Here is a 26234-nt window from a genome sequence, read left to right as displayed (position 1 = left end):
GGAGGAATACTTTTGACAGACGTATCCCTCAGGAGAGGTGGTGGAAACATGCCTCCTGTGCTATGTTGAACTCTCTCGAGAGAGACAGAGTTTCCAGCCCAGTGACTGGCTTGTCAACAGCCAATCTGGAGCGCCGTAAGGGACTGGCCTAGACATCAGATGCATGGGTGATGTGAATCTTTTATAGTATGATCATGAAAGGCTTCGCTTGATGAGAGAACGGCATCGGCATCTGGAGACCCTACAAGTCTTCAACAAAACGTTCAGACCAACGTTCGTTCGTAGATGCTTCTGCAAAGTCCTGATTCAGGGATGTTTGTTTGTTTGTATGATGCTTTTACGTTGCGTGGAACCAGTGGTTATTCAGCAACGGGACCAACGGCTTTACGTGACTTCCGAACCACATCGAGAGTGAACTTTTATCACCAGAAATACACATCTCTCACCCTTCAGTGGAATGCCCGAGAATCAAACTCGCAGCTACCAAGGTGGCACGCCAACACCATACCGACAACGCCACCGAGGTGCTTTGATTGATTCAGGGATGTGTTCATCAACTAGCTTGACCTGGATTTAGCGTTGGCGGGCCATTTCCTGTTCAGATGAAGTCAGTCATTAGTACTAAATCAGACATGACCTTGACACAACGACGTTTTCCACTGCCATGACAACTGGGCTCCATGTTGAGCAATGAAAGATTGCCTTCGTCTATACTGGAGGGACCCCAACTCCTTTTCAACCCTTCAAACACCTACGGCTATATAGGGCCAGCGCTGACATCAAGCCTGTTTAATCTAACACGATGGCTAACACATGGTTTTCTGATGCTTCAGTGGATATGGACCATGAGGAATGCATGGTAACCAATTTCAATATTTACGGAAGGCTATGCTGACTACACTAAAAACAATATGACGAAGGTCCTTCTTTTATTAATAATATTATGATTCGAGAAACAAATCTACAGTTATGTGTTTGTACACATATTTAAATTTAAAACTTTAAGGATAGCTTTCGGGAATCTGTTCGGTTCCCCTTATCAATCAGATTGATGAGGGGAACCGAACAGATTCCCGAAAGTTTTCCTTAAAGTTTTAAATTTAAATATATGTACATTTACATAACTGTGGATTTGTTTCTCCGTTTGAAGACTTGCTACTACGAGGATTTTTTATTATTATGATAATTATTATTATTATTATTATTATTATTATTATTATTACTAGTAATAGTAATAGTACTAGTAGTAATAGCAGTTAAACAATCTACAAGCCAATTTTCTAAACCTAAGCAATACAATTGAGAGAACAAGCACCAAACGCCTAAAAACTAAGACTTTAAAAAGCACCTGCCATTATTTACAGAATTTAATAGTCATCACAAAACTGAGCGATGAAATTTACCAATTATAAAGTAAACGTCTCTTTCTACAGATGATATTCAACTCCCGAAAAAGAGAACTGACTTCCTCACGCCTATTCACACCTGGGTTGACTGGTGAGCGGTAGTTGGGATCAAATCATGGACCTAACAAACACGAGTTCGCACCTCTATCAAGTACGTTTATATATAAATGGCTCTCCATAATGTTATCATTTTCTTAAAAGAATTTTTTTCACAAATATAAGTTCCAATATATAAATGGCTCTCCTAAATGTAATTATTTTCTTAAAGATTTTTTTTTTTTTTTACAAATATAAGTTAAAAGGTGTTTTATCAACAATCGCCAACACTGTCGTTCTGAAAATAGGAAATGAATAGTTCTGAAAAACTCTGCGAAAAATAGGTTCAGTCTAAATATTCTTCAGATATCAAGACTGCTTCATGATACAAAAATTGGTCTTTTGTGCCCAGCGGCAATTCATTCCTTTTTGTTCCTTCAGTTTGTCTCAATATTTTCCTGCCTGGAAAACAATACCTTTACAATATACTGTTAGAAGATCGCCCTAAAACAAGTAATTATTATTACTATTATTATTATTAGTAATAGTAATAATACTAGTCATAATAGCAGCTAAACAATCTACGTGGCGATTTTCTAAACCTAAGCGATACAGTTGAGAGAACAAGTACCGAACGCCTGAAAACTAATGACTTTAAAAAGCACCTGCCATTATTTACAGAATTTAGTAGTCAATAAAAAAATTGAGCAATGAAATTTACCATTTATAAAGTAAACGTCTCTTCCTACAAAAGGCATTTACCTCCCGAAAAAGAGAACTGACTTCCTCACGCCTATTCACAGCTGGGTCGACTGGTGAGCGGTAGTTGGGATCGAATCATGAACCTAACAAATACGAGTTGCACCTTAATAAGCATGTTTATATATAAATGGCTCTCCTTAATGTAAATATTTTCTTAAAAGAACTTTTTTTCACAAATATGTCACAAGGTGTTATATTAACAATCGCCAACAATGTTGTCCTGAAAAGGGTAAATCACTAATTATGAAAAACAGAATACTCTTTGGATATCAAGTCTGCTTCTTGATACAATTGAATTGGTCTTTTGTGCCCAGAGGCAATTCATAACTTTTTGTTCCTTCAGTTTGTCTCAAATTTCCCTGCCTGGAAAACAACACCTTTACAATATACTGTTAGAAGATCGCCCAAAAACAAATAATTAAAAATAAGCAAAACTCAAAAGGACAATATGACGTTTCCTTCGTTAGTTTTGTCTTCCTTTCTATCTTTCTTTACGGAATCACCTTTGTTGTGGAAATCGATACACCCAATTTCCCGCAGACACTAACTACTCTCCCCATAGACTATTGTCTGGATCTGCAATAACACATCCTTTTGTTACTCGAGTAACGTCAACAATAACGACACAACAACGCTTTTATTTCCTCCACTCGCCAATAATGGATTTCCGATAAGAAGCGCAAAATTCTTCAGATATCATACGGGCGTCACTTCAACCTTTCAAAACGGCCGAGAATGAATGTATAAATGGTCCTTGTGTTCAGAGAATGCTTACAAAACGAACAATAATATCTTCCTTTATCCCAGGGTACACCAACTACGGAGTCATCGACCATGGTAAAGGAGTTAAAACATTGCGTTTATTAAAATCTCAATAGGTCCTGGCTTATACTTCTCAAGATTTCAAACAAATACCATGACTGGCCGATGTAGCAAGTATACAAATACCTCAACAATACTACACCGATCAAATAAAAAAAAAATCATATATACTTCGCTAATAATAAAACCACTTGCCAATTAAGGAACATCATTCACTTATAACTAACATATGGTTAAAAAAAGGCATATTAACCAATAATTCACTGCAGGAAAAAGAAATAAAAAAAAAACACACACATACAATAGCAAGACTAATTCCTAAATCAATAAAAAAAAAAATCTGCAATTCTGCGAAGTAACACTTAACAAACTTAAACAAATAATTCATAGTATGAATTATTCGCTAATGAATAAAGAAAATAAGATCAATTCGGCGAATAACTCACAAACAATAAAACAAAAAGATCAAGTAAAGAAAGGAGTAACAATTGATAAAAAATACAAAATAAAAATTAAAATGACTCTTGAAAAATAAATATAAAACCGAATCAAAATCAATAAATATATAGCTGACTTATAAAAAGATGACTCACTCCCTGAACAATGAATGCAGAGCATCACCATCAACAAACGAAATATCAACAAAGAGAAATCGTGCAAATACAACCGCCCAAAAGGAGACCAAATGGGAAAATGACAAGTGACAAAAAAAAAGAAAAAAAGAGCGCTGCATATCAGCAAACGCCGACCATCTCCGGTATGAACGCTCTATTTATAAAGCCACTTTGGTCGGATACCGCTGCTGTCCTGAACGGTTTCCGCTAACCGGAGCCTGACTAAGCCACAGCGGCGAGGAAACGTTTCTTGCTTCCATCGGAGGGCATTTTCGGGGTGGGGTGGGGTTTGCGGAGGGTGGCGCGTCGGGGTTGGTTAGAGACAGGATATTTATCTAATATTTTCCCTTTGAGACTGAGCTTTGATGGCAATATCTTTATTCGGTTTTTACTATAGTAGATTCACATCAACCCTGCCTTTGATGTCTAGGCATGTCCCTTATGACGCTCCTGATTGGCTGTTTATAAGCCAATCACAGGGCTGGAAACTCTCAGTCTCTCGAGAGAGTTCACATAAGCAGGTATGTAGAGGCGGAACATATATCCTGCTTATGTGAACTCTCGAGGGAGACTGAGAGTTTCCAGCCGTGTGATTGGCTTATCAACAGCCAATAAGGAGCGTCGTAAGGGAGTGGCTTAAACATCAGATGCACGGTTGATGTGAATCTACCATAGTATCGTTCATTCCTTACTAATAGTTAAACTGTTGACACTTTCTAAAAATCCTCCTGGCTTCTGCAAGGCTACTAAGGACAGGCGCTGATCCCTTGTTTCTTTGCTAGGACACGTGGCCAGTGTGTCGCTAGGCCCACTGTTTAACAACCCCCTCAGCTCCCCCCCGCCGGCCCCCCCCCACAAGCCAGAGGGCTGGTTCCTATTCTCCTACTCCTGGGATTTGAACCCCAACCCCGGGTCCTCTAACTGGTGGGCTAGAACCTTACCACCGCGCCACCACGGCGGGTACTTATGAAATTTCTTCCTTATAAAATTATATTAAAAGTCAGATAAAAGACTCCATCTATACAGCTCTTTTTGAACCTTTGCAACTGACCACCCTGTATTGCAGGAATGGATAGCTGATTTTATGCTATTGGTCATTCAAGCCAAGTATTCTTTTCAGTAACTTGACATATTTTCATTGTCTAGCCGCCTTCATCAAGATATTGTTCGAATTGACGTAATTACTGTTTCGTTTGTCCCATTGGCTGTCAACGCAAATGAAAACGAAACAGTGAAAAATATATCAATTCGAACAATATCTTCATTACGAAGCCTTATACAAATGAAAAATATGTCAAGTTACTGAAAAAGAATACTTGGCTTGAATTTATTTAAAAGTGAAAAAGAAAAAAAAAAAAAAAAAAACTACGAGCTGGTATCCAGATGCCCGTTACCAGGCCAAACCCGAATAAGACAAGAAGAGGAGGAAGGAACGAGGAAGGTGGGGCCTCAACCATGAGAAAATAACGAGATCAGATCAGCCTTCCATCAAAAGAAAGAGGTGAGGACGTCAGGAAAACCAAAGGACGGAAGAACATTCCAAGGTCTGAAGAGGGAGGGAAGGAACGCTTCAAGTTTACTCAATTCATTCACCTCATAACTCCGACCATTAACTACTATATAGTTTTGTCCACGCTGCTATTATTGTTTTGTCGAAAGAAAATCTAAAGAAATCAAGAAAGCTACTTAACATACAAGTCACAAATCATAAAAACAAAGCTCGGTCATGATTTCCCTCTATTCTTCCACCAACACTGGACGCCGTAAGTGTCTACGTAATGCCATTGTAATGAAACAAAAGCCACCAGCATCCACTCCTACATCGATCCCAGCCAATCTGCTTTCTCTTACTTATAATTCCACGCGTCACCTTTTCCACTTTAAAATGAAAACAGAAGAGCAGTATTAAAGCGCCGTGACTTCCCCTTTGGCACGAATATTATTATTAGCTTCTAGAACAAGAGAATAAATAGAACGTTCTTTTTCCACCACCCCACACATATGGTGACGTCAAGAACAACGATGACGTCACCACCCGCATCACGTGACGTCACTTCGTCGATGACGTCAAAAATATATAAAGAGGGGGATGAGTGACACTTCCGGTAGCGTTTAATGAAAGGCCTGTTTTGATTCTGGCGTCATTTGCACACGAAAGCGGACTGGGAGGGGTTTAAGCGGGAGGAGGTGATGGTCTAAGGGGGTGTAAGGGGAGGAGGGGGTTGGGTACAGGGAGGAATGGGAAAATACCACTAACTCTTGTTCCTCGAGATTCTACCATGACGTCATACTCCAGTGTGATGGTCTTTGTATACAAACCTTCGAACGCATACAAAAACTTACTACTCGGACCATTACGTTCTCTCAAAGAATAAGAGTTAAGGTGGATGTTCTACATCAGGTACAAAAAAAAAATACCTTCTCTCTCTCTCTAATCTCTCTCTCTCTCACTCTCTCACCTCTCTCTCTCTCTCTCCTAGCCAGTATCTTTAATTGATGTAAGGCACCTGTCGGCCTCTCCTTATTCGCTTGAGATAACACTCGGTTAACTTAAAAAGCAATTTTTTCTCCCCACTTACTGTCAACCTTCACAAGAATATAGTCTCTTCTCTTTCTCTCTCTCTCTCTCATCCTCTCTCTCTCTCTCTCTCCTCTCTCTCTCTCTCTCTCTCTCTCTCATCGCATTGTTCACTGTCTACGGCTAACACTAGTCAACTAATCTGTGGATAAGTATCAGCAGCCAATAATGGGACAAAAGAAAAAAAAAAAAAAAAAAAAAAAATATATATATATATATATATATATATATATATAATATATATATATATATATATATATATATATATATATATATGTGTGCGTGTGTGTGTGTATGCGCACAGAGAAGTACACCTAAAACATGCATATTAACCACTTCACACCCACCTAAATTCGTAACAACAAAACCGCTTCCCTTTTGTCTAGATTAACCTTTTGTCTTGATCAAACTACCGCTTATAATAATGGCTCTCAAAATCGTTTGTTGTCATCCGCCGTCCGTGAAACAACGTATGAAAAATGCTGAGCGTCATTCACACTTGCGTGGGCACGAACGCAGAACTGGGTCAGACTAGCATTCCATTACGTTAGGTGTATTAATAATAATAATAATGAATTTTATTTTCAGCTCAGTGCCATATACATGGAGTATACAAAGTACAGACAGGTCAGACCAGCAATGTTATATGGAACAGAAACAGCAAGTATGAGGAAAACATAGGTAAACAGAGAAGAAGATGGATGTAGCAGAAATGAGAATGTTGAGATGGATGTCGGGAGTAACAAGGGAAGATAGGATCAGAAATGAGTATATATGAGGATCGACAAAGGTAGTTGAAATACCAGAAGACATACGAAGGAAATGGAAGTGCGGGGTAGAAGGAAGAAGGGAAGACCAAGAAAGAGATGGCGTGATTGTGTAGGGGAAGATATGTTATGGAAAGGTATCAACGAGAACGATGCACAGAACAGAAATCGATGGAGACGACTCATTCACAACGGCGACCCCATAATTATATTAATGGGTTAAAGCTGGGAAGAAGAAGAAGATACAAAGTACAGACAGTAAGTAACAGACACAATCTCGATACAAGAGATAACATGATAAGAAAATGGATAATTGACAATATCCGGATGTTTTTATGAATTACAATTAGTTACGAGAAATCCGGGGAAATTTTCAAAATCAATGTAATAGGTTTCGAGGGACATCGACAATTGTGAAGTTTTCGTTTTCTGCAAAAGAAAGCTACTGAGATGCTTTGTCTGTCTGTCTGTCTGTCTGTCTGCACGTTTTCCCTCCGCCCTCAGATCTTAAAAACTACTGAGACTAGAGCGCTGCAAATTGGTGTGTTGATCATCCACCTTTCAATCATCAAATATACCAAATGAAAGCCCTCTAGCTTCAGTAGTTTTGATGTTATTGAAGGTTCAAGTTAGCCATAATTGTCCATCTGGCAACGATATAGGACAGGCCACCAACTGGCCGTGGTTAAAATTTCATGGGCCGTGGCTCATACCGCATTATACCAAGAACACCAGAGATAGATCTATTTTCGTGGCCTACATGGGTTATACCCTGTACAGAAAAAACTCAATTGCCCCGAAGAAACTTCGGCCCATTGTTTAACATTCTGTGTAAAAAAAAAGTTTCCCCTTTCCTTCAAAATATCTGGATTATCATCACCGCTTAAGTTAAAGTATCAGAGAAATCAGGCCATAAATCTTTAATGGTCATTCATTTGACAAATCGCATTTAATCATTTTGAAAATAATACGAACAGCGACTTCAACCTATTAAAAGCGAACCCGATTGATTCTCTCTTAGAAGGTAAAAGGAAGCGAAGAGAACCAGAGAGACAAAGACAGTTAATATCAGAGGTGAATATCATCGTGACAAATGAAGATGAATCTTCTGTTTGTTGGCGATGACGCAATCATCATCAAGAAGACTTCGTTGAACTCTGTCGTATTTGGTGTTGATGTGGAAGAAGAAAGGTTCATGGGAACGGCACCTCGTGCCCTTTACTAGCCCAGTCCCGATGAAGAGAAATGGAGGGAAAGGATACGGCAGGGAGTGGAGTGTAAGGGGTGGGGGTGAGAGGTGGCAGGAGGCGTGGCGTTGGTTTGTTTGGAAGGTGTTTAATCATGTGGGGAGGGGGGAGGGGGGAGGTAATTAAAAGCGATGCGGTATATCTTTTACTTTTCCTAAAAAAAAAAAAAAAAAAAAAAAAAAATAAAAAAAAAAAAAAAAACCTACAAAGGCAAAGAAGAGAACAATACTCTGATTATTAGAATGAATCCTAATTCAGAAAGCAAAGTTTTGTTTTTTTTTCGACTGTCAATCATTCATCTAGAAGACCCTTTGTTGAAACGACTGAGTAATGAAATGCTTATTTATGGGAGATGAACTTCTTTAACAGGCAGCAAAAACAGCAGCCACAGTCGATGGTGCTGACTTCGTTATTGGGAAGTAACTCCAGTTTTAATCTCTCATTTATTACCAATAACAACATGTCTTCTCTGAATAAAAAAAAACAAACAGCAAATTCTAAAACGTACAATCCTAGAAAGAAATGTAAGTGCATTATTTGTAATGTTACTGCTTATAAGACCTCCAAATAATAAACTTAGATTTCTTACTGATAACTTACCAGTATCTTGATATTCTTATTATACAAGCATAGCTGCAAAGCATTTAATTTCAAAAAAAAAAAAAAAAAAATCTTAAATGTCTGCTAGCAACAAAACCCTTTCCCTCCATAAGTATTCTGAAACTTTTTATATACATATTTTGTTATATAGCATCTGTGAACTTTCGAAGGATTTTAATAGTTTCTTAACACTGACAGCATTTCTCACAGTTAATTTTTTGCAGTTTATAGTGAAAACTTTTATTTTGCAAATATTATAAATACACAATTCTTTTGGACATCTTTAAAAGCTATTCCAAATGAAATTGTTATTTATTTTTGCCTTGTTATGCACCAACCAATAATAATAATAATAATAATAATAATAATAATAATAATATAATAATAATAATAATAATAATAATCATCCCACTTAAGGCAGCCCCACCCATCCGGTATACTTTTGGAATTCAAAACTGCCGTTGTGTAGTGGCAGCAGCAGCCTCTCTACCCCGAGGTTAATTATGTGTTCCCATCCCAATAACCATCGCGTTGGATAATGAGACTGAATTCCAGCAGCAGCTCTCATGGAAATTTCAATTATGCTGTCGGGATTGCTCGCCCATTCAACAAATCACATAATTATTAGGATTACCACAGAAAGACTAACAATATATATATATATATATATATATAATATATATATATATATATGTGTGTGTGTTGTGTGTGTGTGTGAGAGAGAGAAGAGAGTGTGTGTGTGCTTATATGTCACTAAATAGCGCATGCCAACATAGTATTTAGCCAAAGCCACAGGAAAAACAAAAAGGAGGAGTACCGAGCGCTTTCGTGTTATTTCAACAAATTGTATCTCGAACAAAATATGTAGAAATAACACGAAAGCACACGGTACTCCTCTTATTTTTCCTGTGGTCTTTGGCTATGATATATATATATATTATATATATAGTATATATATATATATAAATATATATGATATTATATTATATATATATATATATATATATATATATATATATGTGTGTGTGTGTGTGTGTGTGTGTGTGTACTAACGTGATTCTGTAGCTAATTTTAATTATTATTCTTGATATATTGTATAGAAATAAAGACTTTAAATTCAATTCTTCTGGTGCATAACAGAGTAGGGGTTCATCTCCCGCATATTTCCAAATATTATGTACCTCACTCAATGGCAACAATTACGTAAACAACCAGCAGATTAGGTATAAAGACCGAATTGGCAACTGTAAGATGGGAGCCAAAAGCGACTTTTCATGAACTCATAAAATGTTAAGGAAAAAAAAAATCACAACCAGAAACAGGTCAGTCTAAAAATATGGATGAAAAAACTGCAAATGGGATGTGATGAGAGAAAAAATTAATAACTTACTGGGGAAGAAACGTAGCGAATGAATTTGATCATGGAAGGAGCTACCTAGCCTACCCCACCATCAGGCTTAGCGATTTTGAATACACGAGAAGAAAGACCGAGGGATCTACAATAAATAAATAAATAAATAAATAAATAAATAAGGCTTGGCGATTTTGATCACATGAGAAAGATCGAGGGATCTACAACGAATAAATAAATAAATAAATAAGGCTTGGCGATTTTGAATGAATGAAAAGAATGAGGGATCTACAATAAATAAATAAATGAATAAATAAATAAATAAATAAAATAAAAAATAAATAAATAAAAAGGTTTGGCGATTTTGAACACATGTGAAAGACTGAGGAATCTGAAATAAATAAATAAATAAATAAATAAATAAAAAAGGCTTGGTGATTTCGAACACACAACAAAGACTGAGGATCTAGAAAAAAAACAATAAAAATAAATAAATAAATAAAATAAACAAATAAAAAACTATGGATAGCCTTCCCAGTTAACAATAATAATATTCTAAAATGATCCTTGACCACTTTCGTGATATTTCAGCGATTAAATTACTCTAGCCTGACTGTTAGCGTCACAGGTCAAAGCTAACAGTGTTTGAAAATGCTTCAGCCATATGTTATGTTGTTCCTACACTAATAATAATAATAATACACTACAAGCCAAGGCTTCCCCATCCCTATTCCCCATCTCATCATCCCCTTTCGGAGGCTGTAAATAGAGGCTGTAAATCCCAAGGCTCAAGTTCGCAAGATAAGAACTGCCCTAGAGATAGAGAGAGAGAGAGAGAGAGAGGAGGAGAGAGAGAGAAATGGTGCTATTTTCTTGGGGAGGGGGTGAGGGGATTGTAGGGATTATGGGTGGTCAGTGGAGCATGCTGGCTTTTAGATGGCGTAGTGTATAAGATATAATAGTATGTATGTATGTGTGTATGTATATATATAATATATATATATATATATATATGATAATGATATATATATACATACATACTGGGGGAATGGAAATGCAGTAAATCTCAATTGACGTGTCGACATCGTATGTATGTTTGTTTGTATGCATGGATGCCAGTTAGGATGGGGATATCGATGAGAATTCCCATACATATACGTATACATAAACGAGCGTATTCCCAACAAACTCTCTCGAACAAACAAGCATATAAATGCATACATACATACATGCATTCATAAGATATAGTTGAATATTCAACAGTACAGGAGTGAATTTCAAAACTTAAGAGTATAATTACCTATCAGAAACACGTGTACACTGTACATGCGTAGGTCAATATGGATACATACGTCACATACGTATATGTACATAACCGTACAAAAGCAATTACGTCTGAATGCCATCTTATGAGGTTTCTGCAGGAAAATCTAAAACTGTCAGAAAAAAGCAGAAAAGTGAAGCATTCATTCATTGAGCAACACACTTGATAAGTGATCTCTGTTCTTCGGGTAACTAACACTGAACAGGCGAGCCAACGATGACCGCTCAAATAATGACAATTCGAGAATGAGGCTTCAAGGTCTCTTTGGAGGAGATAGAGGGAGTAAAGAAATGATATTCCAAGTATATTAACAGTAATTTTTGTCCATGTATATTTACAGAGCTTCTGCTGCTATTTATCAAATCTTGGGTATATTTTGTCCTCATCTTTAGAGTGATATCAACACCAAAAGATTCTGTTTGTAGTTGTGTCCATTTCTATTTTCCGTAAGTTTCATTTTCTTGCATTTTCACGTCTCTTCTATTTCAATCTCGCGGTCACTGAACCTGAATATATACAGAACCAATATTGAAAGAACAAACGCACGAACAAGAACTTTTCTGTCCGCCCTCAGATCTTAAAAACTACTGAGGCTAGAGGGCTGCAAATTGGTATACTGGTCATCCACCCTCCAGTCATCAAACATAACAAATTGCAGCCCTCTAGCACCAGTAGATTTTACTTTATTTAAGGATAAAGTTAGCATGATCGTGCTTATGGCAACGCAACTACAGAAGCCACCACAGTCGGTTGAGCGTTTCATGAGCCGCGGCTCGTACAGCATTATACCGAGACCACCGAAAGATAGATCTATTTTCGGTGGCCTTGATTATACACTGTACAGAAAACTCGATTTCGCCGAAGAAACTCATTTTATACGTGTTTAATCACGCACATTATACTTCCAGGCACTTCTGGAGCGAAGCTGCTACATCACTGGACAAACTTTTACGAGGGACATAAAGCCACCGGCAATTAACACTCCAGGCCAGCGAGTGGCCCCAGGGTCATCATCTTCCGACAATGGTGCCACTGGGAGAGCCAAAATGCATCTCTCGGTAATCACCCCGAATTACCATTTTGGAAAGTGACGGATAAGTGGGACTTCCCGCCATCAATCCTCTGGGGTGAGGGGGTGGGGGCAATCGCCCCATTCAGGGTGAAGAGGTTAATTCACTTCTAAGTTTGGCTATCCATAATTATTCTTGTCTCCTGACTGTCAGTTGGATTGATTACTAACTACTTGCTAATCCATCAGTTGGATTGATTGCTAACTGCTTGATAATTCATTTTACAATCCTTTATCCAGGTTTGTAGTAAAGCATTAGGCCTATGTTATATCTTTTACGATACGAAACTTTAATTTCTGTGTTTAACATTATTGGAAAATGTAGCCATTTTGTAATCCATGCATTTAATCCATCCCTCCCTGAGTTAGGGATAGAAGGCCTATAAATTTCATTTCAATTTGGGTAAAAATATTAGAATTCTGAGTAATATAAAAATCCCAATAGAAACCATTGAACAGTTGTTAACATCCTTTTCAGAATGAGTCAAACGTATAAAACTACAAACATATTTGCTTACGCTCTTACTAAAAATAGGTCTAGACTACACAAAAAATACACAGAACCCCTTCTATGATCATTAAATATGTCTCTATTGGTTGGACAAAAACGGGAGGTCCACATTAGGCCTCCTATACCCTTCAAAGCCTTTCCACCAGAGCGAGTGACCGTGTCGGCACAAACCATTTTAATCTAAAACAACAAAAATGGTAGCAATATAATCAATATATCGCTGGTCATACATAAGTTGTGCATGCTCGTGCAGAATGTATGCATACAAAAATTTATATGCGTTTAATCAGCGAATATACTTGCCCAAGTTTATGAATACAAACATTCGCAAAGCAAAATACTGATGCTAAAAGATGTACAACCTTCCCGAACGCATTTTCCGCCCACCACATCTCACCGCCCACGCCCATGACCGGAAATAAAATTGTCTCGTGATTCTCCCGACCAATTTGCTTCTTAGTTTCCCCTCGGCTAAACACAAATTGTCCGGAAGCTCCATTTTTCCCCTTTTCCCCTTGATAAGAGGAAACAGAGAAGAGACGGAGCTACTGAAACGGAGTTGTTGGGGGAATCTCTTTCAACAGATTTATTGGCGACGCGAAAATGGTGTCCAAATTTGGACTCGGAGCTGGATGGGCAGTTTATAATATTGTCTAAGATTGATCATTTTGACGCCAGTTTGATATAGACCAAACAATCAAGGCGCATTTGAGCACAAGAGGTAGAGGTCGATGGATGGCAATAAAAGACGTACGTACGTACGTAGATAAGTAAAAGGAGGAAGAAAATAAACTTGCAAAATATAAAATAAGAGCAATTCGCAAAAGATTTTGGAATTCAAAAGGACTGAGTATTGAAACATTTCACGAAATTTAAACGCAAGTTTGAGGATGAGATTTCGGTGAAGATTTAACCATAAATATTAAGTAACTCGAGCCAGTGATGTGTGGTAGAAATACACATACAAACATACACTTATAATATATATATATATATATATCATATATATGCTGTGCGTATCTGTATATACATACATATATATAAGTGCACATATCTGTTTGTATAAATATACATATTATGTAAACTAGTGTATATGTAAATTTACAAAAATATAAACACACATATATAAGCATATATTTTTATATATATATATATATACATTCATATCCTTATAGTACAAATATACATACAGAAATGCACACACACACATATATATATGTATGTATGTATGTATGTATGTATGTGAGTATGTATATATATAATATATATATATATATATATATATTATATATATATATATATATACATATACATATATATATATATATATATATATATATATATAATATATATATATATATATATATACAAACAAATAAATAAACAGATATACTAATAAATATGTGTGAGAATATCATGAGTTTTCAAATGCATAAGATTGCCAAGGCAAAAGGACAGAAGAGAGACAGACATTAATGTATTCCTCTACCTTTAAACCTTTGTTTCTTCCGTTATTCGTTCCCCCCAACATTCGTCCTGCTCTGTATGCATCACCCATCTCCAGAAGCAACTCTGATGGCTGCAACACATCACAAGTATGTCTTGCACACCTTTCCCTAACAATGGAATGCAAAACTGCGAGCCAACCAACCAACCAAACGAGAGAGAGAGAGAGAGAGAGAGAGAGAGAGAGAGAGAGAGAGAGAGAGTAAAATATCAGAGGACTGAATAGCTTATGTTGTTCAGAATTGTTTGTATGGCTTTTACGTTGTATGGAACCAGTGGTTATTCAGCAAAAGGACGAACGACTTTACGTGACTTCTGAACCACGTCGAGAGTGAACTTTTATAACCAGAAATACACCTTTCTGACCCCTCAGTGGAATACCCGAGAATCGAACTCGCGGCCACCGAGGTGGCAGGCAATACCATATTGACCACGCCACTGAGGCGCTTATGTTGTTTAAGATTGATGACAAACACAAAATATGCAATAGCATATTTTGTGTAACTAGAACGTCGTACCAGTATAGAAATATTTATTATAATCATTTAACTCCTGATAATCCCTAAGGAGGGCTACTCTCTCTCTCTCTCTCTCTCTCTCTCTCTCTCTCTCTCTCTCTCTCTCTCTCTCTCGTCTGGTTGGTGAGATAAAGCTCTAGATGTTTGTTTGCGCATTCATCTTTTGACATCTCTTATACTTAAGAGGCACTTGGAAACTGATTCTAATCTGGACGGAACTTATTTTTCTGTAACACTTTTATATTCTTCTACAACGAGCTACACAAGCAGGAAAAAACAAACAAAACTCGTTTGTCAATTAAACTAAGTAACCTCAGATACTGTGGAGACTGGAAGGTGATTCATAAGTAAAGAAGTCATTCCAAAAATTAAACAAATATAGGTATTCACTTTCTCTTATTGAATTGGCAGTATCAATATTAACGTGACATAATTCAAAGCCTATATCTCATTGGTTTTAACCAAAAAGAAGATTAGAAGAATGGAAAAGTAAGTCCACAAAAGTATGTCAGTTTGATTTTGTTATCTATAAAATACAAAGCAGAAAGCTCTCGATGACCTGCGAGGCCCTTCCTTGACCTTGCAGGTCATCGAAAGCTTTCTGCTTTGTTTTAAATAACAAAATCAAACAGACATACTATTGTGGATTTACTTTTCTTTTTTATTGACTCATGTGATTATGAGTTTTCTTTGAATTAGAAAAATATTAGTGTCATTTTCGTATTCTTTTTTTATGATTTTTTTTTTTATTCTTAAGACTAAGGGACATTTCATTCTAACTTTCGTCAGCCTCACATACTAGGCTACAGTCAAACTGCTAAGCTTCCAGGCAAAACGCTAAAATAATTTATGTAGAATAAAAATAAAAAGCATATACACCAGACTATATTGAAACTATCATTAACAGAAGTCAAAGGCATTCATACACATCAGAGGGCTTTGCTTCATTATTAAGCAAACAAAAAAAAAAAAAAAAAGGGGGGGGGGGTGGGGGGGGGGGGGGCGGGGAATCAGCCAACTGACGCAAATAACTGGTGAATGAGAAGGAAATGACGACGAAAATCATGAAAAAGCCGAAAGAAATAAACTCGGGGGAGAGTTTGTGCAAACTAATCTCTGGAGCAAAGAGATTTGTAGCCGAAGGCCTTCGAGGTGGAGGGAAGGAATGAGCGAAAAACCCACTAATGAAAGTCGCTACGTCAGAGAGAGAGAGAGAGAGAGAGAGAGAGAACAACCCGTTTCAAACTGCTTCCGCAAACGTATGGCAAAAGGGCGAGAATGTCCGTCTCTTAAAGAGTACAGCAATGTAGTACCACGGCCAAATTCTGAGAGCAAATTGCTGGTACACTGATTTTTTTTGTTATAGTTCAAGTTAGCCTTATAGCAGCACTGGTTCTTGGTCTTGATCAAGCGCTTATATGCTTCTCTCTAGTTAACTGATAATGGTTTACTTTTTCATAGCACGTTACAGAGTTGGACGAAGACATCCTGTTTGGACAAATTTCAGAAACTACTTTAATCAAGAGAATTGGCGGTCATTGACATCCCACTTCTCCATTCATCGGAATGCTTTGCAATCAGCTCCTCAACGGTAATAATAAAAAGACTATGTAATGTACCCTATGAATCATAAGCAGTTTTGTAAATATTTAGTTCTTTATTAGAACAGTGGGTTGTGTGCTCGCCAATGCGGAACCAGAAGAATTTTCAGGTGATTAGAAATTCATCTCTCGATATAATGTGGTTCGGATCCCACAATAAGCTGTAGGTCCCGTTGCTAAGTAACCAATTGGTTCCTAGGCACGTTATAATATCTAATCCTTCGGGCCAGCCCTAGGAGAGTTGTTAATCAGCTCAGTGGTCTGGTTAAATTAAGAGATACTTAACTTCTTTAACTGTAAATATTGAATGATTCCTACTGCGTAACAGTAAAAATCAAGGTTCTGCTCTAAGAATTCTGACTTGAGACTTGATTCAAGGGACGAGGCGTCTCAGTATGAACACAACGTAAATCAGGCTCCTTATCTTCAACATAAACTACAGTTACAAGGTTCATTTAGTGGAAACAATCGTCAGTATGAACGCCACGAAGAAAAGGAGAAACTATAAAGCTATTCAAGATTAATTAGAAATGACGGTGAACAACATCATTTTGAAAGTGTCCTAAACCCAACGAAACCTCCTCCCACGGCGATGAACGAACAGACAAGCACAACACAAACACCAAACACCTTTCTGTCCTTTTACCGCAATCACGTTCATCATCAACGTGCATAACCACAGCCATTACCCTGCAATGACTGCAATCACCCAGCCGCAACGAAGCTGACGCGGATAAACAGTGCACGTTATTATGACATAATTCGACATGCTTAGGTCTGATGGTTCGATGATTAAATCAATGCTGTAGGTATATCTTCATTTGGTTTGCCTTCCACGCTTGGATGAATTCATAAACACTGATTTCCTGACCAATAATTATTAAATCCGAAGAAGGGAAATTTACAGAGAGAGAGAGTTACAAGAACTTACAAGGAATAGGATGTCTCAAAGACCTGTTAGTCCATCCTAAGAGGAGACATAGTGTACTCACTCATCTCTAGGAGCAGGTTTTTACTGTTCAATCACAGTGTCCCCCTAATGATACTGTCTAGCTTTCTTTAAAACTCTTCCACACTGTTGCCGTTCACAACTTCTGGTGGCAGTCTATTCCATGCGTCACATAACTTGTATGTAAAGAAGTTCCCGCAACGGGATGTGTTGTATCTCTTCAGTTCTAGTTTCCATCCATTACTTCTTGTCTAATTTTCGTTTAACGTGAATAAGTTACTGTCTGCTTAAGGGATACACATCGCAAAGGTTAGCTAAGCAATAGAAGGCACTTTAAGGGTTAAAATCAGAAAACTACAAGCAAGGGTACCTATAAGGAAGAAAACGCTTGTGCTACCGAGGAAGGCCGGACTAAAAGAATGACCACGAAAAACCCCATAAATCAAATTGGTTTGCCTTCCACGCTTGGATGAATTCATAAACACTGATTTCCGGACCAATAATTATTAAATACAAAGAAGGGAAATTTACAGAGAGAGAGAGGAGAGAGAGAGAGAGAGAGAGAGAGAGAGAGAGAGTTACAAGAAGTTACAAGGATTAGGATCTCAAAGACTTGTTAGTCCATCCTAAGAAGAGACATCGTGTACTCACTTATCTCTAGGAGCAGGTTTTTACTGTTCAATCACAGTGTCCCCCTAATGATATTGCATTAACTTAGCTGCTAGTAATCGAGAATAAAAGGTTGGTACGAGAGAGAGAGAGAGAAGAGAGAGAGAGAGAGAGAGAGAGAGAGAGAGAGATACTTTTGGTTGCCTCAAGCTATGCACGTTGACAATGCTAACATAGCATAGTTCTCCTAAATAATTATGATGGAAAATATCATGTACATATTTTTAAAAAGTTAAAGAAGAAAACCCTCAATTGAAGGAAAGAAGAAAAATGGAGATAAACGGACGTGGCTTAACCACGGAGAATTATAAGACGAAAGCGTGCCAGTGGGGAAAAACGAAAGTAGACAGAAAGTTCCAGAACTTAGCTAAAATGTTACTGATCGTTGTAATGCATGGATTACCGATTTTAACCAGAGTAAACGGGGAAAAAATCGGTTGACGGGTGTTACATTCTCTAGGGGATACTAATTTTGAAACTTGTAAATTAACTTATAGTGTATATAATATATAAGTGTGTGTGCGCATGTTTTTGTTGGTATATATGAAAATTAGTCTCTCTCTCTCTCTCTCTCTCTCTCTCTCTCTCTCTCTCTCTCTCTTATTCGTTACAATTCTGCCTCTCGTTTTCGTTCTACTTTGAAGATAGATTCTAACTCACCTCAGAATTTCATCCTACAAATTTGCCAGAACAAATCATCACGCTTTTGGTCTCTTAAACCACAAAACAAACAAACAAACAACACCCTATATGAACCGTCGGCTCTCAAACCTCAATCCAGCTCGGAGTCAATCACCCGTTAATTAACCAAAGGCAAGATAGAGCCAACATTCGGATTCCAATAATTCCGTCCGCGCCCTCAGTCAGTAATTGCCGGGGAGACCACCCAACAACACCCCGATAAAAGTGCTCAGGGAAGCGTTGATCACCCGTCCAGCTTCCAGTCCAATAATAGCATCCCAGTGAGTCTCTCTTCCACTTCGGTTCCAGACTTCCCTTTTCCAGGAATGCCATTTCCGGTCTATCTTCCTCTTCAATTCAAGACTTCCCTTTTCCAGGAATACCATCGTTCCGGTCTGTCTTCCTCTCCGGTACCAGACTTCCCTTTCCCAGGCATGCCATCGTTCCGGTCTGTCTTCCTCTCCGGTTCCAGACTTCCCTTTTCCAGGAATGCCATCGTTCCGGTCTGTCTTCCTCTCCGGTTCCAGACTTCCCATTTCCAGGAATGACATCGTTCCGGTCTGTCTTCCTCTCCGGTTCCAGACTTCCCTTTTCCAGGAATGCCATCGTTCCAGTCTGTCTTCCTCTTCAGTTCCAGACTTCCCTTTTCCAGGAATGCCATCGTCCCGGCCTGTGGTCACTTTCCAGTCCTTGAAAAGCTGTTGATGACATTAATATCCCGATGTCCTCATCGACAAAGCAGGAAAATTTCGATAACAAATAAAAATTAAATTAAATTCATCATAGGTATTTGCGGTTGGGACTACTAACGAAGCTGTGTGTGTGTGTGTGTGTGTGTGTGTGAGAGAGAGAAATTTACATGCTTAGAGGATGAACATCGCAAAGGTTAGTTAGTTGAGCAAGCAGAAATCGGTTATTTGTGGTGGGTGTATGTCTGTTTGTTTGTCTGTCTGTCCGCGTGGGTAGGGGGGAATGGGGTTAAAGGGGTAGGGGTGGATGTTTGAGGACTACATGAAAAGGTGGGCGGTAGAGATCACTGAAGATCTGTCGTAATTCATGTTTATAAAAAGATGAAAGCGCGCGCATGGGGCAGCGATGCTGCCGCCCCCGCGTTTCATCAGAAAAAGCCAACTAAAACCAAAAAACAGCTTTGCCGCCGCCAACAGTTCCAATAACAAAGGAAAGAAACTACAAATACCGAATCTCTTTCATATATCCACTTTAGAGAGAGAGAGAGAGAGAGAGAGAGAGAGAGAGAGAGAGAGAGAGAGAGAGAGAGCGGCTTGTTGTTGACGCAAATGAAAGGCTGGAGAGCAGCGCCCAACAGAACAGGGCGATCGAGAAGAGGTGCTCTTCGTTGCACTTTTCGCGCGCGTTCAGCAGGAATGAGTAGCTGGTTAAGTTTCTTCACAAACAGATGCACATCGGCACATTCACAAACATACACAAGCACACGTATATGTAAATATATATACGCATTAAGCTACAAATGTCTTTTAATATCTAATTTGCTCTACCTCGGATTTAATATATTTTCATATAAGTTAACCGAATGGGAATCTTTTTTAATTGATAATAATTTCGTACATATGAATCCCGGGGATGTGATATGACTCATATATATATAATATATATATATATATATATATATATATATATATATATATATATATATATACATACGTATATAAATATATATATATATATATATATATATTTATATACGTATTCACAATTACTCCAACTATGTACTCAACAGCAGAGAAAAGTTTCTGTTATCACTAGGAATGAACTTCTGCCTCCCTTTGTTCAAGTACCCCAAGAAGTCCATTTTGCTGTACTTCGAACACTTGCTCTACCGACTGAGGCAACAACCCATCTATAAAAGAGAATTTAGGGAGTGCGGTGAATAAGTAAGAAGCATTATCACTAAAATTACCACCAATTTTTTTTTTCGTTATTCGTTTTAACACAATTTCCACTAGGGTGATGGATATACTTAAGAAATTGAAAATAAATAAAAACATTGTGATATCTAGGCCCGATAAGGGTAACGGCGTTGTCATATTAAACAGAGCCGATTATGTTGAAAAAAGATGGAAACTGTTCTCTCTGACAGTTCAAAATTTATGAAGTGTCCTCAAGAAGATATATATAAAACAAACTTGAATACAGAAGACAAGATCAATTACCAAAACTAAGAAAGCTCAGAAAGAATGATTCGATCAGTGAAGAAGAATATAACAAGTTGTTTGTAAGTGGGAGTTCACCATCAATATTGTACGGGACTACCAAAAGCTTCATAAAAGTGGAATACCATTAAGACCCATTCTGTCTGCCTTTAAAGCACCATCCTACAAACTAGCGAAATTTTTTTTAATAAGTTTTCTACAGCCTTTGACAGAAAATCAGTATACATTAAAAAATACGTATGAGTTCAAGAACATCATCAATTCTTATGAATACCCGAAGGTGCGGTGCTAGCAAGCTTTGACAATCACCTCCCTTTTCACAAACGTTCCTATCAAGGAAACGATTGATATAGTTTTAAACTCTATTTATAATAACACTGAACAGGTGAGAAATATTTCAAGAAATGCTTTTAAAACTCTTCTCAACTTATGCATAAACGATAATCACTTTTTATTCAATAATTTGCACTACAACAATTTGAAGGTTTCGCAATGGGATCTCCACTTTCAGCCCCAATGGCCAACATATTTCTTTGTTTTCATGAAAAACGATGGCTTGATGATTGTCCCCTTGAGTTTAAAAAAAAAACCAATTGTTTATCACAGTATGTTGACGACATTTTTTGGTTTTTCAGGCTTTAAGTCACGTACAGCGGTTCCATGATTACTTAAATAGTAACACCCATGTATTTTTTCTTTACCGTGGAACATGAAAGAAAATAATATTCTTAACTTTTTAGATGTAAGCATTACAAAACTACCGCAAACAATAAGTCACTCTTAAATTTTAGCATTTTTAGAAAGTCTACTTTTTACCGGTCTTGGAATGAATTTCCAAAGTGCTACATTCTTTAACTTCAAAATAAATAACATTAAGACTTTAATACATAGAGCATTTTCTCTCTGCAGCTCTTGGCAGGCATTTGACTCAGAAATAAGTTTCTGTTAAACTATTTCAAAATTAAATGGCTATCCCAATAACATAATATATAAAGAAATCAAAAAGTTCCTAAATATTTCTCTTAGTATAAATAGCAAAATAAATACACCAAGTGTTGATAAACTAACTATGTATTTTAAATTTCCATTTATAAGTGATCCTTGTTCTAAATACGTTACAAGAGAACTAAGAATATGTTTAAGTATAGTTTTCCCCACATTAACCCCAAGTTATATTTACCAACAACCATACTATCCAAGCGTTGTTAAACCATAAAGATAAACTAACCTTCAGACCTTTTGTCTGGCATCACCTATATTTACAAGTGTGACGCCTGTAGCGCCACCACCTATATTGGCCAGTCAAAACGGTCGTCCGGACAAGATCTTCCGAACATTATGGCATTTCTCCTCGTACTGGTTGCTTGCTGGCCAAGCCAACCAGATCACCGATTTTAACAGCACGTAGAGGAATGTAATACAGGTAGAAGATTGGAAATTTTAGTGTGCTTGGTACTTTTAGAGAAGAGTCATTATTGAGAATCTCTGAGTCAATAGAAATATTTTTAAGGAAACCAGATCTTAACCTTGACAATTCATCTTATCCCTTGCTTTTAATATAAATCATTCAGTCATTCATTCGTAGTGTAAACTTTCCATCTCTGTCTCCCACCATTCTGTTTTTAGTATAACCGTTGTAATTTATTTTAAAGATCTTATATAATTTATTTTTTTAGTATGCTGGTGCAATTTTATTTTAAAGATTTTAACCATTAACTTATTGTTGCTATCTTTTACTCAGCTATGGTCAGCCAATAATTACATATTTCTTGTAACTACATTAAAATACTGTAATGTCTCTTTTAGGCTTGAAAAATGTTGTTATGAAGAAACAACGAAACGCGTCGCAATAAAAATGTGGTGTCTCTTAACCTACGCTCTTCTTTTCCTACTGAGATTGAGATTTCCAAATCATCTGTCTACTTTCACTATATATTTTATTATATTATATATATATCATATATATATATATATATATGTGTGTGTGTGTGTGGTGTGTGTATACAATCCCCACACACACACACGTCTATATATATATATATATATATTATATATATATATATATAATATATATATATATAGATATATATATATTATATATATATATATATATAGATATATATATAATATATATAGAGATATATATATATATATATATAATATATATATATATATATATTATATATATATATATTAGATATATATAGATGTATATATATATATAGATATATATAGATATATATAGATATATATAGAATATATATCTATATATATCTATATATATATCTATAATATATATATCTATATATATATATATATCTATATATATATATATATCTATATATATTATATATATATATATATAGAATATATATATCTATATATAGATATATACCATATATATATATATGTATATATATATGATACATATATATATATATATATATATATATATTATATATATATCTATATATATATACATAATATATATATATATAGATATATATCTATATATATAGATATATATATATATATATATATATATATATAGATATATATATATATATATATATATAGATATATATATATATAGATATATATATACAGATATATATATATATATATAATCTATATATATCTTATATATCTAATATATCTATATATATATATATATATATATATACATCTATATTATATATCTATATATATATATATATATATATATATATCTATATATATATCTCTATATATATATATATATCTATATATATATATATAATATATATATATATTATATATATATATATATATATAGTGTGTGTGTGTGTGTGTATGTATACACACACACACACACACACACACATATATATATATATATATATATATATATATATATATATATATATATATATATATATATATATATATATATATAGTGAAAGTAGACAGATGTTTTGGAAATCTCAAATCTCCCAGTAGGAAAAGAAGAGCGTAGGTTTTAAGAGACACACATTTTTATTGCGACGCGTTTCGTTGTTTCTTCATAACAACATTTTCAAGCCTAAAAGAGACATTACAGTATTTTAATGGTAGTTACAAGAATATGTAATTATTGGCTGACAAAGCTGAGTAAAAGTAGCAACAATAAGTTAATGGTTATATAGATATATATACATATATATATATCTATATAGATATATATAGATATACATTCCAACAGATATATATATATATGAAGGTTTGCCACGGAGGAAAATGAAAGGCGAGAGAGCCAAGAACTTTCGGTCTAGCACGACCCTTTACTTAGGCACCACTATATATAATGTATGTATATATATATATATATATATATATATATATATATATATATTATGTTATATATATATATATATATAATATATAAATATATAATATATATATATATATATCATAATATATATATATATATACACATACATACATAGTATGCCTTTCTTGAGAAAAATGTCTTCCATATTTGAAACATGATCTCAAAAGGTGGAAACACACGCATTCATGCATGCATACACTAACAATGTGACAAAATAACACTGACACCGAGTGCATACTAATGCATATATATTCACGTACGCACGCACACATATATACATACATACATACACGCGCAAAAATCGCCAAGAGGAAAACAAGGACGAAGTACCATCAGTCATCTCCAGCCAACAAGATCACCGACGAATTTTGCAAAAAAGTAACACAAAAAGTAGATGCTCTTCTCTTCTGCAATAACACAAGAACAAGGGGTCAATGACCCATTACTTACATTTAACTGTTTTGCCCTAATTGCGTCGTGTCTTGGACAAAGCCTTTTATTATTCCGTTCGACATTAATTGTATAAACAGAAATCATCCTGTTGACTGAACGGCCAGCCATTTCAACCACATGCTCGCTCTCTCTCTCGTCATCTCTCTCTCTCTCCTCTCTCTCTCCTCTCTCTCTCTCTCTCTCTCATCTATATTTACAAATGACCGATTAAACTTGCATCCATTCCAACTCTAAACCTTGGACACAATCAACTAGATTCCTAATTAGAAACGTTATTCATACTTATCTGATTTATGGATTCATATAATACATAATTCATAATTAATTGATTTATTGATTAAACTAATACATAATCTAAGAGTCACTACATTCATTTTCTAAATGTACCAGAGTTCATCACTGCTAGACCTTATGTAATCAAATAAAAATGAAGAATATGGAAGTGAAAAACTTGGAATAAAGGCCTTACTAACACTGGAAGGACGCTCAGGCCAAATGGAAAGTGAAGAGGGTTGGTTAAACGTTGTGGATGATGGCCAAATGACAGTTTGGATGAAATAAATATACGATTGGCAAGGAGACATTTGTGCATTGAAACATCTTTGCAATTGAATTACTGATAAAGTGCATTACATGGCAAAAGCAGAAATGCATAATGGAACTATTATGCTAACTTTTTATTTTCATGACAGTGAAGTTTACAAGGTGAAGGTTAAAAAAGCGCAAAAGGTTCATCTTTTAACAAATTAATTATTCTCTTCGATTATATATAAAAATAAGAGGCTTAAAATTGTGGGAACACACAACGAAGTTGGGTCTTTGCCAGCAAATGTCAGTATGTGGGTCAGGACCTTCAACCAGGCAGGGTTATTCTAAGAGGAAATGATGGAGTGTTTGTTGTATTTTTTTTTTCCTTTCACTCCAGAAACAAAACGTTGGCATTACACAAATACGATTTTATATTTATCTATAAATCGTTGAAGTCTTTTTTATACTAAGGTATCAATGAATTATAGCGTAAATAATTTACAAATGTTTAGAGGGCAAAAAAGCCTCTAGAACGACACGGTTCGTGGAATTTATTCATAAGAAAAAATAACTTTTGAATGATTTTTCCATATAACGCTTAAGCAGGGTTATTTAAAAGAAACTTTTACTTCCACACCAAACCAAGCCATATAAAAAGCCATAATAAAACTTTAATTGTATTATGCTCCGATAGTGTTGAC

Source organism: Macrobrachium nipponense, chromosome 26 (assembly GCF_015104395.2).
Source record: "Macrobrachium nipponense isolate FS-2020 chromosome 26, ASM1510439v2, whole genome shotgun sequence".
In the NCBI taxonomy this organism is placed as follows: Eukaryota; Metazoa; Arthropoda; class Malacostraca; order Decapoda; family Palaemonidae; genus Macrobrachium; species Macrobrachium nipponense.
Note: the sequence above shows the minus strand (reverse complement) of the source record.